Here is a 19,408-nt window from a genome sequence, read left to right on the forward strand (position 1 = left end):
CTCCTTTTTCAAGGATTGATATGTGGATTTTGGATAAGCGAGTCACTGTTGACCAGCGGAAATAGTATGTTTTCGAACAACAACCGCTGCAAGCCTTCCACCGACCCGCTCTAGCCTCGAAAACACTGATTTCTTTACCTTTTGTTTCCCTTCTACGTGTGCACAGCACTACCCTCGACCAAACATTTGCACGATTTCTGCAAAAGATCACACTGTCCAACCAATTTTAACTTCTTCTTCTACCTTTGGAGAGAACCAGTTCACGATTTTTATAGAATTTTAATACGCTAGACACGAGTTTTAGACAAATTCATTTTTTGAGAAATACGAGGAGTTGAACAAGAATTTTTTCTCCGCTATGTTAATTATACGTTACATGAATGAATTTTATGCAGAAAAATTTTGCGAGCTTCCCCAGGTACGATTGTTTGGGTTAGGTCTGGATTATATTATATTTTTATGACATTATGAATATTTTTAGACGTGATTAAAAAATATTTGAAGGGAGAGAGACACTTTTAGCACAACAATTTTGTCGAATATTTTACACGTCGATCGCAACGATTTATTTTAAAAATTGAGGCTCTCGGGCAAAATGGATCATGTCACATAATAGAGTGGACTTTCTTCTTACAGAAACTGTAAAAAAAGGGTCTAGAAAAAATTGCTGTTGGATAGCGTTACACATTATTCGGTCTTTCGTCAATTCGTCTTTGATACAGGAAAATCGATTATACGATGGAAAATTCATGTAAAATTCATGAGTAGAGAAAACCAAAACTATGTACAATGTTCATATACGTTGTGTATATTATTCTGTAGACTTGTAGACAACTAGTATTATACGTGTAGACGATGAAAGAGAATTTAAATGAAGAATTTTTGTTTACATTCTTACAATTTCGTCACCTTAATTCGTTTCTTCATAAAGATTGGCAATTTCAATCATAGAAATTTCATGATATTTTAAATACTCTACAGATTTCAATAGCGTTGTATATTAAAATTTTGTAACATTCCAAGGTAGATTGTGTATCTTCAATTTTCAATAAAAATAGAAATGCTTGAGAAAAATGACTATTATTGATAACTATTAACTGTTATTGATTTTACTTGATTACTACTTGTCAATCTGGAACAGAGAAATCGAGAAATCGAATGGTTTTGATATTGTATAACAATTTTCCTCTCTCTCTGCACAAGAAAATATGTAAATTCGATACTCTGAATATTGATTCCAAATAAAATTTTCGCTTGAATGAAAGCCAATTTTATGAATCTATTTTCCATTGCATTGCATAGAATTAACGAGCACATGTTGCATTTTGTTTTATATATATACTCTATTTTACCAATATACACCTTGGGGCACCAGAATAGATAATTACTCGTATAAAAATATACTTAATTTCTTTCACCGAGCACTTATTTGACGCGAGTGAAAAGGATTATATGTGTACTAACAGTACCTACTTGTTTTAAATTGATATTTCTCAATCATAGATCCTCGAGTGTCGGATTTTAGAGACGAGCATAAGGAAAGAGATCTAACAGTCGGATTAAGAAGGAAGCAGGACTCTTAAGGAAATTGGTATTAACATAAGAAGATTATTTATGAAGCACCACCTGTCTAATAACTGTTCGTTACAATGGCTTTTGATCACTATCAATCTTTTCTCGTCTTAATACGGTACCTTCGCATGAATTTGCAGGAAAATTATTTCCATAATATTGTCTATTCATTGACTTGCTCGAAGAATATGTTTCCAAAATGAAATTTACGGTGCAATGTTCATTGCACCGTCAATCAGTTCGCTTGCTAAATGGAAAAATCAGTGTTACGTGGAAAACGAACGGAGTATCGTCGCCCTTTTATCATCATCAGCATTCTTGGGCTCGTTCAGATACTTGCCAGCTCTTTTCCCGGAAAAGCTAGTGAAGATCGCAGCACCTTCAATTTGAACGTGTTCACGGCGAAATAAAATTTCGCAGACCGGCGGTTATTAACGGAATTGTTGGCATTACTGTTAGGTGGCGGGTGTTATTCAGTAACTGACCCGGTATTACATTTATTACCAGGAAAGAAGTACGTTTACGAGATACATCCTGTTAAAACGCGCTAATGCGCTTTATCACTGTTTTAATAAAAGGATTCCACTGTGGAATTCCGTATTTTCTATTTTTTACGCGTTAATGTATTAATCATACGATCCGCGCCGGTTGGTAACGGTACGCTACCAGAGAACGATGAAACATTGGGTGATAGATATAGTAATATGACATTGTGTGTGCTAATCATACTGAACGAGGTGTATCACTATACAAGCGTATCGAGTCTTCACCCACTTGAGTTTTAGTGATAACAAACAGATTTCTGTCTTCACTACTCGAACCCATGCTTGTAAAATAATTTGTATTTCGTCAATCATGTTGCAAGTTCTGATTATGGTTTATGTTCTTATTCAATTACAATTTTGACTAATAGATTGCGGTTCTTTGTGCAAAATAAAAATATTTATAAAACAAAGGTTAAAATAAAATGTATTTCTTCTTAATATTAATTTTTTAAATTGCTTGAATATTCTCGCAGTTTTCAGTCATTCATTTGCATAAAATCTATTAATAAATAATACACAGTCTATTAATAAATAATATCCATGCCGATATACAGGTAATTCACCGAGTCGAGCATTTCAAAATAAAGAGACTCAGTAACGAAACTTTATTCGATCATCGACGGTTTATTTAATACAGCGAATATCATTTTCAGCATTTTCTACAATTCATTATATTCAATGTTTTTTGTTTGAATTGTTTTCCACGAGCCCGTGAAATAAATGCTTCAATCACGAAATGTTCACGGTACGTATTAAAACGCATTAAAAGATCTCAAATACTTCGACATGCTTATACCAATTTAGCATCAAAATATAAAATTAATTAAACTTACTTCCCGTAGTTAGAACTCCTACGGGATCAAACGAAAATTAATCTAGATCGTCTTTCAGCTGGAATATTAAATTACATCGCTACAAAATAAAACTATGTAATTAGAAGTGCATCTGCCAGTACCTTAGTAAAGGCAGGCACAAAGAGGCAATTAATAAATAGGTGCTCCAACAACTCGTTTATGAAATTACATTAAGTTGAAGTGTCAGTGGTTAAATCAGTGAGAATATTCGAAAGAGAATCCTCGGGCACTCGTGAAAGTTAACTTTCAGAGAAATAAAACTGAGTATAAATGAACCATGAGTTCTCGATTTATATCATCAGGAAGGACGGTTATGATAATGAAAGAACTTGGAGCTACAGTAAATTATAGCACCATCTTTAGATCGCTTTATGCAGAAAATTCAATTTTCGTACTCTCCACGCGAGAGTCCATAAAACCGGCCATTGTTCTAGAAATGGAATTATTTTATCCAAATATTCAAAGATAACACTAATCTACTTAATCGTCACCATTTAATTTCATCGTTTTCTGCGTCAAAAATTAAATTTTTCAATACAGAAGCTCGCCGATGCATAATATATGAAATTATGAGTAACTGATCTTTGTTGTTGCAGCTTTGTATTTTACGGGTAATTACCAAGCCAAGAAGCAAAATTACCAGCCAGTATGCACTTCTGCATCGGAAACGGAACACCTAATTACCTCCGCTACATCTGAGAATGCGGGAAAATGAATTTCGAGGATCGAAAACATTTCTAATTAACCTGGCGATTTTATAAATGTAAATGCTAGAATGCGCAATATTTTCGGAACGTTGCAATTGCTCGAGTCAGAAATTCACATTTTATATCTCACAATCAGTCTCTTTTTACGATGAAAACAATTTTTCCTCAAAATCAGCAACTATGTAGTCACTCGCATTGTGACACATACAAAGATTTAATTCGCAGTTAGATAAAGTTGATCCGTAAGTCACGATCTGAGGATCCCTGTCGTTGACAACATAATATTCCCGCGTCCTTTTTGCGTGAAATATATGAGGCCATATAAACGATACACGACATTTATCCGCGAAAAATCGCATTACAAATTGTGGAACGTCCCTTCTGGTCGGTGCCAGAGTGAGTCCTCTGGTGGTTAAACTGCACGTACATTTGTTATGTGCACACTTAACAACGCTTGCATGCATTGTACGCTGTAGTTGGGTCTAGTTTATGGGATCATGGTCGCGGATGTTCGTTGCGTGGGGCGTCGATTGGTGAATGGCTCGTGTTGTGAGTTTACGTGAGATATATGCTATTAAGTGTTATTGCAAGATTGCATATCCATGGGTACCGTCGAACGCATCCTGAATATGGGCAGAAATGCGATCGTAACACTTCCTCGGTTAATGATTTATGCTATCGGCGCCTGCACGCTGCTGCTACACTAAATCCGTCCGAATTTGGACGTTCAAAAAATAGAATATCTATCATTATTTGATAGTTCCTAAAAATCTGCAATTTTTAGCAGAAATAGAAGTTATAATCCTCAATTAATATGTTACATTTTAAAAATCGGCTTGTGAGGAACGTGGATTTTTAAAGTATCTCTCACGAGTGTGTCTGCCCATTGTCAGCCATTTCTACTCGCCGAGTTAATAAATATTATAATATTGAATATTTACATTAATGTACTCGTTGCATATGAATGAGAACCAAATTAATTTTTACGTGCATTGTGCTCTACATACTAATGGCAATATTAATAATTTATGAATATTCATTCAAATCAAACATAAACCAGTACAAAATTAAAGGGAAAATTTCTCGTGTTCACCAATTACAAAATAAACTTCTCTGGAATATATTAAAAAAGTAATATGATATCATGCCATCAAAATTGATAATAAATGTAATTATATCTGGGAAGATGCAAGAAAAAATTTCGCGAGTTGACTAATTATTAAATAAAATATCAATCGTCCCCAAAATATATTTTGAAAAAATTCATGACATCAAGTCTGCAAAATTAACTGTCGAAAATAAATTAAAATTAACAATTTACTGTGTACACAATCCTGATAGGAACACGAAAAAAAATCAGAAAAATTATTGGAAGCGATGAGTGGGACTGCAGTATTTATTTGTAGCAATGAATAATAAAGTGCAAGTGTTATGCTCGAAGTTGGTTTCCGAGGCGACTGTACGTAGATCCAACACTGCTTATTAAAAAGGCGACGGCCGAGCACCTCTTCCATTCCTCCGAAGTTCAAATAAAATCACTGAAGCACCAGCGTGTCGGTCATATTATAGTATTTATTTAAATTATCTGCGCACACAAACGCGTCGGTGCCCCGTGATAAAATTACAGCTACTTGCCGTGTACCGTCGCGGCATTGCACGAATAAGCAATCTACAATTCGCTGCCTCAGGGACTTCGCCGACGAATACATTAACCCTATCGAGAAATGAGCTTGTTCGGTATACGGGCGACTATTAAAACAACTGAAATGCTACAAAGACGTTACACCGTAAGGAATCACGTACTATACTCGCAGCCAAAAATATTACTGGCCGCTTATTGCCTAACGTTTCTGGTTTTACTGTTTCAGTTAAAGCATACTCCAACATTATGCAGAGGGCAAAACGAGACAAAAGTGTACACAGAAATTGTTCTGAATGTGATTGTTGGACTGTGGATTTTATGCATTTATGGCAAAGATGTGAAATGTGTCGATAATGCTCTGGTACATTATTAACCCCCTAGCATACACATACAATCAATTTTTAAATGAAAACTAAACCTAATATTTATTTTGAAATAAAATGATGATTTTCACGATGAAAAATTGGCAATATACATTTGACAACATTACCTGATAATTACATCACTTGTACATACTAACTTTCACATACCATCCTCTTTCTGTTGGCGTGAATAAATATCTTTCCAAATGTAGTAACTGTTCAATAAAAAAATTTGTACCCACCCTTCAAAGTAAAGCAACTATATGGAGCTAAATCTTGCGTCACTTCTACCGAATTCCTATAAGAAATCTGCAAAGGAGCCTAAACGGGACAGGTGTCACAGAAGCTGCAATTCTGACGATCATTGTGAAAATTGGGTTGGATCCTCGTCGGTGACAGCCAGGTCGCACCCTGCACTTAAGAATCTAGCGGATCCAGGTGTCACGGTGGAGCCCTTGAGAATGGCAGAAGTGGTATTGACAGTACCGCACTTGTTGTCGGAGCGGCAGATGGACTGTCGGCGAGTATGAGGACAGGTAACAGAGAGAGAGAGAGAGAGAGAGAGAGAGAGAGAGAGAGAGAGTCGGGGCGCCAAGTAACTCCGGAAAATTCATTGCGTAGTAATTACTCGACGCGCATTTGCACTCGGTCTATGTTCATTCACCGACGCCACACCGCAGAGGAATTCATCGTCATCCCGAAGCGGAGGCACGCCGCTAATAGAAATGCCCGTTAGGATGTTGGCTACGTCTTGAAGCGTAACCGGCGCGCAACGCTGGAACGGAATCGAGCTCGATTCTTTCTTCTTCTTTGTCGTCTTCTATTCTTGACCAGCCGCGAAACGATTACCGAGGACAATGTATCATGATTGTCCCCGGCTACTTAACGCACCGTTCTATCACGAAACGATGACGCGATTCTCATTATTCCATTTCCACCGGTCTCCTCACGGCCAGTAATGACAGTTCCCAGGACTATTAAGACGAGCTTAGAGTGATTTCCGAGAGAGTATCGGGACTTTCAAACAGGGACAAGCATCCATGACAATCCGTTGACGAGCATGAGTCACATGTTGCCAGCAGCAATTCGAGGCGAATGGAAAAGCTTTCGAACAGGTTACTTGGACAGGATCCACTCAACGTTTTCCTGGACCCGTAACGTGCTTGGATGAGAGTCGACGTTGAGACGACTGCTCCTGCTGCTGCTGCGATTGCTATGTCTGCGACTGCTATGGTTGCGACTAGCTATGACTGCTTCTACTCCTGATACTGATGCTGCTCCTGCTCCCCATGCTGCTGCGTAGCGCGAAGTAGCCCCAAGATTTATGGCATCCGCTTTACTACATTTTAATGCGGCACATTCGCCCGGTTTAAAGAACGGGATCACGTTCGCCGGCAATCATTTACGATATTATTTTACCCGATGATAATATCGGACAGCGATACAAGCGTGGCTGATACGCGCACTTCAGGTGCTTTGAACAGTTGCACATCGCCGATATGGGGATGCCCAAGGTGTCTCGGAAAACTAGTCTGAGGAACGTCGTAAAGTGTCTGTTCTTGGATATTATCGAGTGTTACTGTGACCGATCCGCAGGCTTTCGATTTCAGAAAAATCAACGGTTTGTTTGTTTTGGGCTCGAGTTTTGAGATGAATCAGTTTCATGAAATTATTGATCAAAACGGGACCATGCTGTTTGGGAGAATTGACCTGGCCGTAATGTTTGGAACGATTAGCCATCGCGATCGTAACGTTTGAGATTTTAAGTAGTAATGGTAAGTCATATACACGGTGTCCCACGTAACACTTTTCACGATTTTTCAATTAAGTGCTTGCGATAATCTGACAAAAAATATTTTAAACAAAAGTTGATCAGTTTTCGATTAGCTATACATTGCAATAAAAAGAAGTTCCCATTTTTTTTTAGTATTGTCAAGGCCACCTTCTTTTTTTTAAATGGCACTTGGTATTTTTGACTTAACAGTATTATATTACAACCTAGTATACCATGACCTTCGGATGACCTTAAAGTACAATTTTAAAAAATGAAAGTGGCCTTGGCAATAATTAAAAAGAAAATTTTCGATCTTTTTTTATTGCAATGTATAGCCAATAGAAAACTGATCGACTTTTGTTTAAAATATTTTTTTGTCAGATTATCGCAAGCACTTAATTGAAAAATCGTGAAAAGTGTTACGTGGGCACCCTGTGTGGTAATACTTGAAATTCTTTCAAATTTCAAATAAGCTGTGATAAAAGTGTCTTGTACTCCTATAATTGATTCTTTCGCATTGCTACAAACCATTACTTCGCCTACACTGAGTATAACGGCTCATCAATTTGTCTGTCTATTACTGTCTTTCTCTACTGGCAATAAACAGATTGTAATACAGTGATCCGTTTCTAATCGATTGGATTATCGCCCGTCTATTAATGTGGGTGAAATTGATACTGGAATCGATTATAGCCGTATTGATGTCAATGTTTAGTACGCTCAATGTAAATATAAATATTAAAAATCATAGCTATGTTTCTTTTCAAATCGAAAAGCAATCACCACTTGTCTACAACGTTGTTAAATAAATCTTATAAGAAACTCTTATAAGAAACAGGCCTATCTCTGCTAAGTCTTGGATGGCTTGATTCTATTCTACCCTAGGATGACAAAGGTTCAAACAAAATTTTAATTTTTTAACATCCAGTTTAAATGGACGTTGATCCCACAGAAATAAATAAAAAGAACATACACGAACTTTAAATTATTTCGAACTATGACCATTTTCATCGTCGGTGGAGCTTCGGAGTCGCCATTCGAGTGCAAAGGTTGAATATAGTAGACGAAGCTCCTTAGAGAAGATTAGGTAAAGCTACCACACCCTAACTCCCTGGTCTCTGTGCTGTTATTTCGTATTCTACAACTTGCGATCTCTGCGCAGTAGCTATACAATCCACAACATCCCCAAGCAAAAAGCCGCCCGCTTTCACAGGGTAGCTATCAAAGGGGTAACCATAGTCCCCAAAGGCGGGTGCAAGGTCAAAAATCCGAAAGGTCGATTTCGCGGAAGCTACAACCCGGTGAACATACTCGAAATCGCAGTTGGTGTCCAAACCACGAAGGACCCTCCCTTGGTACCCCCTCTAAGCTACAGCTTCTTGCCCCCTCCCATAACCGTGCAAACACACCACCATCTCATTCTCCCTTCCTGCGAACGTCTCGTCGCACTAATAATTCGTGAGTACGTTGCGGTGATGTTGAGCATTCCACCTGCCAACAGCAACCGGGCACATCCCCCCACCTGGTGGTACCGGCAGGAAAAGTGGCCGCACGCCTTGCAATCCCAGCATTTCTGTGTTGGTTGTGGCCGTGAACGGGGCTCAAGTCCAAGGTTACGCGAGAGAGGGAGAGAGAGAGAGCGCGATCGAGCGAAAGAGAGAGAGAGAGAACGATCGAGTGATAGAGAGGGAGAGAGAGAACGATACCTAACGCGAGAAAGATAAACGGAGAGAGTAAGAGGGCGAAAGCTTCGAGTGCTACGAAAGTCCTGCGTGCGAGAACCACCACGTTCTGTCGTCGATCAACCCTGGTCTCGATCGAGCGGGGACCATTCCAGGAAGCTGCAGACGCGCCAAGGTACGTGATTCCTCATGAATGACAGAAACCTACTCTCTAAGAACGTCCACATCGGTTACCTTGCCGCTTCGATTCGCGCTTAAACTTGTCACGTTCGATGCTCGAGCGCGTGCGTTAACGCGAAACCGCGATAGAAGGACGTTGTCGATAGGACACGATAGACACTGCGATGTTTACGGTTCGCGATTTCTTCGGGAACTCGAAAGTCCAGGGTCCAGTTCCGCGAATCGCTCTTGAAAAACTGTGATTTATCTGCGGGGTCTCGAGAGTCGCATCGATCGGCAAAGATTGAGAGCCCCGAGGACCACCCCCTGTGACCCCTGAAGACCTCCAACGAGGGCAGAACGCCCGGAAGATATCGAGTCCACGTTATTCCCGGAACCGGAGATGCTTCCGCCGGCTCTTTTTCCAATTAAACGCGAAATTCTGAGCCGACTGCCGCAGGTTTCAACGGCCTCGAATTTTTTCCCATTTCGCGTTTTCACGTCTCGCCGGCCGTTCGACGAGCCCTGTGTAGCCCTGGGACTCCCGATCGTATTCCAACGATACGCGTTGCATTCTCCAACGGGGATCGATAAAGTCCCATCCCGCGACGGTAATAGGTTGGCCATTCTACGTATCGCGGATAGCGGCAAAACAATTTTCCATCTCGACGGTTTCGCCCACTCGAGAGAAATTTCGATCTTTCGGACGGTTCACGCCGGTCAAGAATAAATGACTGGCCGCGGACTGAGGATCGAGGAGAGCAGTGTGAGCTAGCCACGGGCCTGCCAAGGTGATACCCGCCGACGACCTGGCAGCTTTATGTTTTCCTATTGTACACCGGATCGTCGGACACGCGAGTGTCGTATTGTTCTGTTCGCGGCGTGGTGGTTCGCCGGCCCCGACGATCTAGTGTTTATCTCGCATTGTTCCCGGTATCATTAGTAGAACGGTCGAACGGGATTGATAGCGCGCGATTATCGTCGGGGAATTTATTTCGAGGATCGCGGAGAGCCTAATTGCTGGGAGGAGGCCTGTAAAATATCCTGAGTTACAGTAATATACAATTCACCAACATCAGTCTTGATTGACTTTGGCTGACAAAAATTTTAATTGACTATGGAGTCCTAAGACGAATCTTTCTACGTCTTCTGATGTATAAGATTACTTACCTAGCAGTCTATCTTTTCTTACTAGAGTCGTGGAAGCGTAAATATCATCTTTGTACGACAAGTTATGCTTCTTGAAGAATCACTTCCTAGAAGGACATTTGAAGGTCGACAGAGATTGATTGCTTTCGATTACCGTGGTGAATTTATTCGGTGGCCGATGGAGCCTAATTGCTGGGAGGAAGTCCCTCGGTTACATTAACGTCGCTAACATAGTTTTATCGGTAACAATTTAATGATACCAGAATTGATCGACGCAGAGTTTAATCGAGAACAGGGTGAAGGTTAGATCTAGTTCCTTTCGTCATTTTCTATCTTTTCCTACTAGTGTAAAGCTTCGCCTTTATACGTCATGTCATGCTTCTCGAAGAACTTTGAAAATCATTTGAAGGGCGACAGGGATTGATAGCGTTCGATTATGCCGGTGAATTTGATCGACAACAACTTCCACCGACAATGATTTTAATCGCGCATGTTAAAACTAGCTTCTATTATTCTTTTTTCGTATCGTGTTCATATTCACATATAATTCATACGTTAAGCTTACTTCCTGAGGAATAATTTCCCCGAAGGTCATTTGAGGGTCACTGGCATTATAGATGCATTTTCAACGAAAACGAATATAGCATATGCAAAACGATTGCTGTACTGCCGTCAGTAAAACCAGTAATGAAAGAAAACAATGTCTCTGTGTAGCTGCAGTCAAAACTGTTGTTTCTAAAGACTATAAATTGTGGATTGTCTGCAAAATCTGTGTCCACGACTTCATCATCGGCAAAATTCTTCGAAGCAAAGTTTCCTCTCCTCGTTACCGAAAGATGTGTCCTATAATATTGTTTTTGACAGCTACCGGCCGGGCCCGGGGAACAGCGTATTGCCTGGTTCCTCTGGCGGCGGCGGCGGCGGCGGCTGTACACCGGGTAGTATTCAATTCGTACTTGCGCCACGGTATTTGCGAGAAAATCGGTTTCTGTAATTACCTTAATGAATGGCAACAAAGGCGAAAGCCTTATATACCCTGGCGATATTATGTTCTCCTTGCGCTCCGCTCGCTCGCGGTGTTCCTCCTCGCGTAGTCGCTCTCCATCTTCCTCCCCTTCTTCTCGTTCGTTTTTGGTCTATCTGCAGACCTCTCGGCACTAAGACCGTTTCCTTCGCCATTACATTGTGGCGAACTGTTCGACTAACTTTGAAATAATTAGTCTGGATAATGAAGTTCAGCCGCACAATGGCCTTAGCTGCGGAGGGTAATGAGATTCGCCCTCCTCTGTCCCGTCGTTTTCGTGCGATATTGATTACTTAAAGCCTTCAACCCCCTCGGCCCCCTCCCCTACGTCCCTCCGTCTTTCTGAATGGTTTTACAAGAGGCTTAAGAGATATAGGCGAATCAATCTTATCATCCTTGAGTGGACGCCACGTCGTTTCGCACCTACGTATAGGTATGTGCTTGTGATACGGTGTATCCCACGCTAATTTCCCTGTTAATTAAATAGGGAGGAAGAGATAGCCTGGCGAGCGCAGGCCTCGTATTCATCGTCCCGGGCTTTCTCTCTCTCTCTCCGACTATAATGGATAATTCGTGTGAACACATTGTGACGGTTATGTACACAGATAATTGGACGCTGTTGTTACATAGAAGTGATTGGGAACTATAGTTTTCTTAACGAGAAGCTTAGAGCGTATCGCGAGGATCGAGCAGAATCGAGGCGAAAATGGTAGAATGGTTAGCATATTGTGCTTGCCGATTTTTCATACAGAGTCGCATGGTTTGCATATTTTCACCTTGATTGAGCGTGGCGTTTGCAATATGCATTTGGTCGTACGCTTGTCTGCTGGACTTGAAATATTTAGAAAAAGACATTGCGCACGATTAAGTTGTTAGGGGACCGAATGAACCGAATGTAAATGGACCAGAAACATAGTTGAATTTATTTGATGGTCCTGGGGAAACATTTATTCGCGTTCTGTTCACTTCATTTAGAAACGAATGTAAGACTTCGTTTTCGCAGGGGACGTCCAATTTTTACTAATGGAGAAAATGAAGTGCTTGCGAAACCTTCTTCTAGTTCGATTGTTCTGGATGTGAACCCAATTGTATGGCATTCTTCAATGACCGTGTGTTACTAAATGTGTTCACCAGATTATTAAAGATTTTGTAAAGTGTGTCTTCATTTTTTCATCTAATACAGTGCACATCCAAATCTGACGATGAACGCTGTCAGAACCCTTCAAAAATATGTATGCGGTATGTAAATTGCATTTCTTTAGAAAATATTGCTCTCAATCCATTAAACCGTTAGGAAACCCGTGCCACAACATCGCCACATGAAACGTTATCGGGCATACGCCGGCTCCGGGAACAAATTGGCGCACGTTCGGTTAGATCCGAATTAAATCGAGTCTCTAACGAATAAGAAAATCGAAATTGGCCGAAGAAATGGAGGAAAGTGTGGCAGAAACGCGGCGCCGTGTGTTTGAATTCCATGGGCGATCCGAAGCCGGGACGGGAAACTGAAACTAAGGGAACGCTTTCTGCGCACACCGTCTCGAGATAACAGGTTATCGATAAAGCTCGTCGTTATCGAACGATACTGTACCTCCTTAACGGTTAACAGCCCATGCAGCCTCGCTAACGAAACGTTCATAAACCATAAGGAAGAAGTTCTTTCAATTTCCTTCGTGGAATTTCAGAAACGATTAAGCGATGGACCGATCTTATCATGGTCCACGGGTCAACGAAGTCTCCTTCTGTGCTAGGAGCGATAGTATGCTCTGATTCCGTCGTTAATCGAGTAAAGGTACAGGGAAATATTCTTCTTCCCTGTTCCACAATATTCTGCTGCTATACACACCGGTTCTCGTGCACGTGGCCACATCGGAATAGTTGCTACGATAGTGAAACGTGCTGTTCGTGACGATACAGTAAAATTTCGCCGTTATCGGTGGCGTAATTAGACTGTGGATTTTATGCGACTGAAATGTACAGACCAAACCTGAACCGTGCATTCATTCAAACGACAAGTGGATTTTATACATTTGCGGTAAAAGTGAATAGACCGAATAAAACCGTGGAAATCTTAATTAGACTGCAGATTCGCTGCATTTACGACAAAACTGAGTGGGGGAAATATAGAACAATAAAGTGATAAAAATAATTAAAGAGTACCGATCTTTTATCATCAACTTATTCAATCTATTAAGGGAAGACACAAATTTTTATTTGGTACCAGTACCTTGTACTTAGCGCAGACAATGTTTCTTTTTGCATGAAGATCAACAATCAGTCAGCGTGTTCTATAAATAAAAAGAAGACCGACATACTACGTAAGAATCGTAGGAAGTTCATAAATGATTTACAGAGAAGTCGTCACAGAGATATGGAACATAAATCTTCACCCATGTTGCACTTCTGTGATAATCTCCAGAAGATCTAGTACTTCGTACAATCGTAAACCTCCGAATTACTTCGCCAGCCAGAATGAAACTGAAATTAACGTGCGACTGTGCGCTTCCAACTGAGTCGTGTACCAAACTAGCACAAAGCACAATTGTATTTTATTTACTAGAAAAATCTGAAAAATGTATTACAGAACACAATGTTTATTTATATGGAACACAATATCGTTTTGCTCATTTACTCATTACTTCGGTATTTAGGTATTATAGGATCGATACGGTCCCGTGTACATTTCCGGTGACAGTTATCGCGTTCTAAGGTAAAACAAATCGACGCCGTTATCGATTACTCGTAAAAATGATATTTGCTGAAAGCACAGTCACGATCCCGTTTCCCCGAGCCAATAGAATCTTGCAATGTAAACTCGAGCATCGTGCCTTTGCCAATGAGCGGGCTTTGGAAGTCCTTAAAGGAGTACTTTCGTGAGTTGCCCGGAGATTACAGGAACACTTAGTTGTTCTTAAGAGTAGTTAAATTTGATGGAATTCAACATCAACCGGCTGAAAAATCGTTTTAATCGACGGTCGTTTCATTACTGTAGACTCTAGGTGAACGCTTCGTTCAGATACCATGCCATCGATGCTTTAATATTAAAAATAACCACGAAAAATAATAAGAAAATAAACACTGCTGTATTGGGTGTATAAAAAGTAATGGTCATCCGTTCTAGGGCTGAATCTACACCTCTAGATCGGTGGACATTTGTAAGAGAAACTTGCCACAAAATTGTTTATGACAAAGAAAATCGTTGGTAAAGTTGCTTTTTACATCAACACCTTCCACTCATCCAGAAGAGAAAAAGTTTGAAAGACGCCACATGTCACAAACAAGTAGTTATTGAGATATAAGCTGTTAAAGTTTTTTCAAAATGTGATTGTGTGTACAGTCCACCTGATCGTGTCGATGAGACAGAACATAATCGTGTGCGTGCCTCGAGAGCAAACGAAATTTAAAATTTAAAATTCGTCGCTGGGCCCGTACGACGTCATCGTCTCCCTGCCCATTCAGACCATAAATTTGAAGTTGCAAAATATGAAAGAATACCTTATATCCACATTGTTATAAAAGTATTAATCCTTTGTTATAAAATGTTACCGTACCTCACCGTTCCTCCAGCGGATTAGACAATATACCTGTAAAAGACGTTATAGCAAGCAAAAAACGCATGTGAATCTTCAACCCCGACAGATCGATAACAGAAGATTCTGAAAAATTTGGAAGTACCTAGACATTAGTATTTTATAACTCAGGATTAATATTCTTATGTATAAAAATGGATATAAGGTATTCTTTCATATTTTGCTACTTCAAAATGATCCACTTGGTACGGGCCTAGCGACGAGAGAGAGAATGTCCCTTTAAACTTTAAACTTCATATCATGTTCTGTCTCATCGACACGGTCGTGTGGACTGTAGTAGTAGGCTTTTGTCTATATGTATAATTCTACACAATCAAACTTTGCAACAACTTTAACAGCTTATATCTCAATAACTGTATGTTCCTTTCAAACTTTTTTTCTTCACGATAAGTAGAAGGTATTGATGTAAACACAAACTTTAACAAAACAATTTTCTTTGTCATAAACAATTTTGCGGCAAGTTTCTTTTACAAATTTCCACCGATTCAGAGGTGTAGATTCTCCCCTACGACGGATGACCATTACTTTTTCTACACCCTGTACGTAAGTAAATGCTTCAAGCTTTAAAATGAGTCCAGACTTATGGTTGTACTATTAAGTTTTACAAAATTATGGAAGTGTATGAAACTGTAGTGTTTAAGTATAATACTTTTTGGATCCACTGCATGTGTGATGTTGTTAATTAATCTCTCCAAGGTTTTAAACTACACCTACTTATTTTTGGAATACATGCATAAAATCTATACTATTATTATTCTGTATTGTTAATATTATTGCTTCGTACTCTTATATCGATTGTTCGAGCTGTCACTTCGTGTATCGCGAGCATAAGACATTTTATGCGCAAGCAGATTGCGCCGATCGGATCGTGAAACGCAAATAAATCTCTACCGTGAAAATTTCGAATGTTATTGCCGTCGGGGAGCACGCGATAAAACATTAACGATTGCGCTTCGGTATTGCTTTCCCGAACAAAAAGTCTGTCAAGGATGAACGCCGGCGTCACGTAACATTAACGACTAACAAGCTGCGTGAATTGCGAACAGGTCCAGTTTCCTTGAATGGACTCGAACGGTTCTTAAAGGCTCACGAAATCAGCGTTATTGCGCTCCACCGGATGTAAAACCGCTGTGGCCTCTCCGATATGCCTCTGATTAGGCTGTCGTAATTGCAATTGATTAATTGTCCCTCCCTCCCCCATCATCACAGTGAAATGATCGATACGAAGTTTAATTGATCAGTAGTAACTTTAATCAACACATTATGTGAAATGCTCTCGATTGTTGCGTCATGCTTGATCTTTGAAATGTTTACACTATTTGATTGCCACAGACGGTGATTTTGTATGAAAAAATTAGTTAACGATTTCAATATTTGAAACACCGTTTTCCAGAAAATTAAATTTAAAAATTTATTGAGTACACACAAACGTATTTACTTTGTTTCCGTGCGAATGTCGAAGCTTGTTTTACGTGGAAAAACATGTAAACAATGGAAAATCGAATGTTTTCTCTGTAACTCTGTAACAAACTTACAGAAAAAATCCAGTTTTAACAATTGTCCTCGTTTAAATGCTGATATTTGTGTTCAATCTCAATTTTGTTAAAGATTGTACGAATTTGATTTCACATTTTGTTTTATTTCGTCGGAACAACAGTCACTACATTATTTTTAACTTTGATGGAAATGATCAATCTACCTTATTTTTACTAAAAATTGTACTTGATGACTTTTACTTTCAAGCAGAGAATAATTCTTAATGCAATAATCGTTGTTATCAGCAATTCGCTATAAAATAATTATTAGTCTGTTTATGACCAAAAGCCATTAGTTTAGGAGATATTTTAGTGTCAATGTTGCTAAGTGATAGTAATAACATTTATCTCTTTAATGTTGCTGTTCGAGTGGACGTTCTTCCAAATGTCTCCTGTAAAAGTATGAATATCTTCTGATGGATTAAGATACAACCGAATATTATCCGCACCTCTAGAACAAATATTAAGATATAAGAAAATATTATCGACACCTTTAAGTCAAATATCATTAAACAGAGACATTTCGGGATCCTGTTAGGTGACTCACCTTCTACAATTTTCATTCTCGCAATTCATAGTTTTATTTAATATGTTCCGAAATTTAATACTGTTCGAAAGATTTTCCTGTTATAAAATTAACGAGCTTCATCTAGCTAGGACTAGTCTGATCCACGTGTCTGACCCATATCAAATCGTTTTCACAAACCATTGAACGTTCTACGTATTCCATTAATGCGTATGGAACTGTAGTAATCTGTGTTTCGCGGAGCATTATGCAGACTAGAATTCGAATTACAGCTGCCTCAAAATCACACAAATGTACAAGAGCGTGCTGCACGAGGCTGCAACGGGAGCTACAAAATTAACTTTGACCTTGATGGTCAAGAGGTACAATTTTTAATTGCATCGTATTCTACTCATCGTAAGAATAAAAAGTGCAAAAGAGAATTCGTTCTGTTAGAAATTTATAATAAAGTTTTTTCATTATCAAACTAATTTTATTTAATCTTCCGTTTTGTACAAAGTCCTAGAAATAAGCTTCCCCCGAAATAACGTATTAAGTCTCGCCATTTCCGCTAGAACCACTTGACCAGCGTGAAGTGTGCAATAAGCGCAACTCCGACAAAAGGTCTGCTCCGACTAAATTGATCGTCGACTACTCGCGGCATCCAGATCCTCGGTTAGATCACTGACGTGCGTCGTTACCATCTGCAGTTTCGGGAAAGCATCCTTGGGAACAGTTTGCCGTATTTTAAGAAACACCCTGTGAGTGGACGTTTATGCGATCTCCGGGGACGGCAGCATCCCTTAGGGTAGCCTGTGTCAGCGGAACTAATTAGACGCTGCTGTAGAACGTGTTACGTGTTTCTTTCGTGGGTTCCCCAGCGCGGTATGTATTTTTATTATATCTCGCAATTAAGGTTACGATCCGCCGGTAGGAAATTAACGTGTCAATTAAAGCCCGCGAACGATATATGCTTGTCAACCTGAACCACGACCGTTCGACTTTCATGAGATATACGGTGCAGTAAATTACAGTGCGGTTGCACGTGGTCGACGACACGCGATCGGGGCACCCAGCCGTCTTGTTTTTTCCCGTTGATAGATCAAAATTTACTGGCCGACTAAGTAAACGCCGGCCGTAACAGTCACTTTCGCTGGAAAATTGAAAGAGATGTTTACGTTTGCGATGTAATGTTTACAGTGCCGACTCCGGATGTGTGTTCCCAACCCGGTATACCCATATTTCTTTGGGACAGTATCTAACGATCGGAGACCGGTCCTTTATGCTTCCTCGATCCTACGCGAGATACGAGCCTCTTAAAACCAAAGCGATGACGTTTTTCCAATTTTTCAACCGTGACCCGCTCGGCTAAATAGTTGCACGTTGTGCTGTAAATTATTTTAGCAATATCGACGTTGCGCGCTAGTGTCGCTTAATGAATTGGAAAATTTATCGCCGAGCAAATCATTGAAATCAGTTCCTCCATACCGCGGCATGAACGCTACCTATTAGTAACAAAACTCGTTTCGGTCGACTTTGTAATATCGTGAAATCCTATCGACAGTTTTACAGCAATAAAAATTCTACGTGACGTTTAGGAATTCTTTCTGAGAAAATGAATTATATGAATTATTTGAAAGTATATATATATATACAATGAGGGATTTCGGGTTTTTCTATACTAATGTATAAACTGGATTTTATGCATTTATGAAATGTGAGTGTATAATGAAACGTAAATGTGAAAAATGAGTATACAGGGTGCCTCAGCTGAAGGAGAGAGGCCACCTAAATATCTCCTTTAGTTTTAATGGTACAAAAAAATATTTATGGCATAATTTAAATGGTATCGAAGGAGGAATATCATAGAAGAACAATTTTTTTTGTCCAGTTATTTTTCCAGTTTTTTCAAGGTCATCGTTATTCTTTATCGGGAAAACTTTTTTTTTTATTCGATCTTGTTAATGACTTAAGCATATTCAAATGTATTTTTTCATTCGCTATAAAAGATGGAATAAAAAATTAGTTTTCCCGATAAAAAAATAACGATGACCTTGAAAAAACTATGAAAAAATGACCAGACAAAAGAAATTGTTCATCTATGATATTCCTCCGTCGATACCATTTAAATTATGCCATAAATATTTTTCGTGCCATTAAAAATAAAGGAGATATTTAGGTGGCCTCTCCTTCAGCTGAGGCACCCTGTATAAAATATCAAAATATAAAAATGACAGATTTAGTAATATTACAGTTATATTATTTTGGACTTGATCGAATGAGTAGAAGAGGGTTTTTTTGTACACAC

At 39.4% G+C, this 19,408-nt stretch overlaps 1 protein-coding gene across 4 annotated transcripts in view; it reads right to left on the reverse strand.

Moving 5' to 3' along the window:
- The window catches only part of Atg16 (Autophagy-related 16), a 642,505-nt gene that overhangs the window by 79,203 nt on the left and 543,894 nt on the right, over positions 1 to 19,408 (reverse strand). The gene's annotated exons all lie outside the window — the stretch shown is intronic.

Source organism: Lasioglossum baleicum, chromosome 7 (assembly GCF_051020765.1).
Source record: "Lasioglossum baleicum chromosome 7, iyLasBale1, whole genome shotgun sequence".
Classification (NCBI taxonomy): domain Eukaryota; kingdom Metazoa; phylum Arthropoda; class Insecta; order Hymenoptera; family Halictidae; genus Lasioglossum; species Lasioglossum baleicum.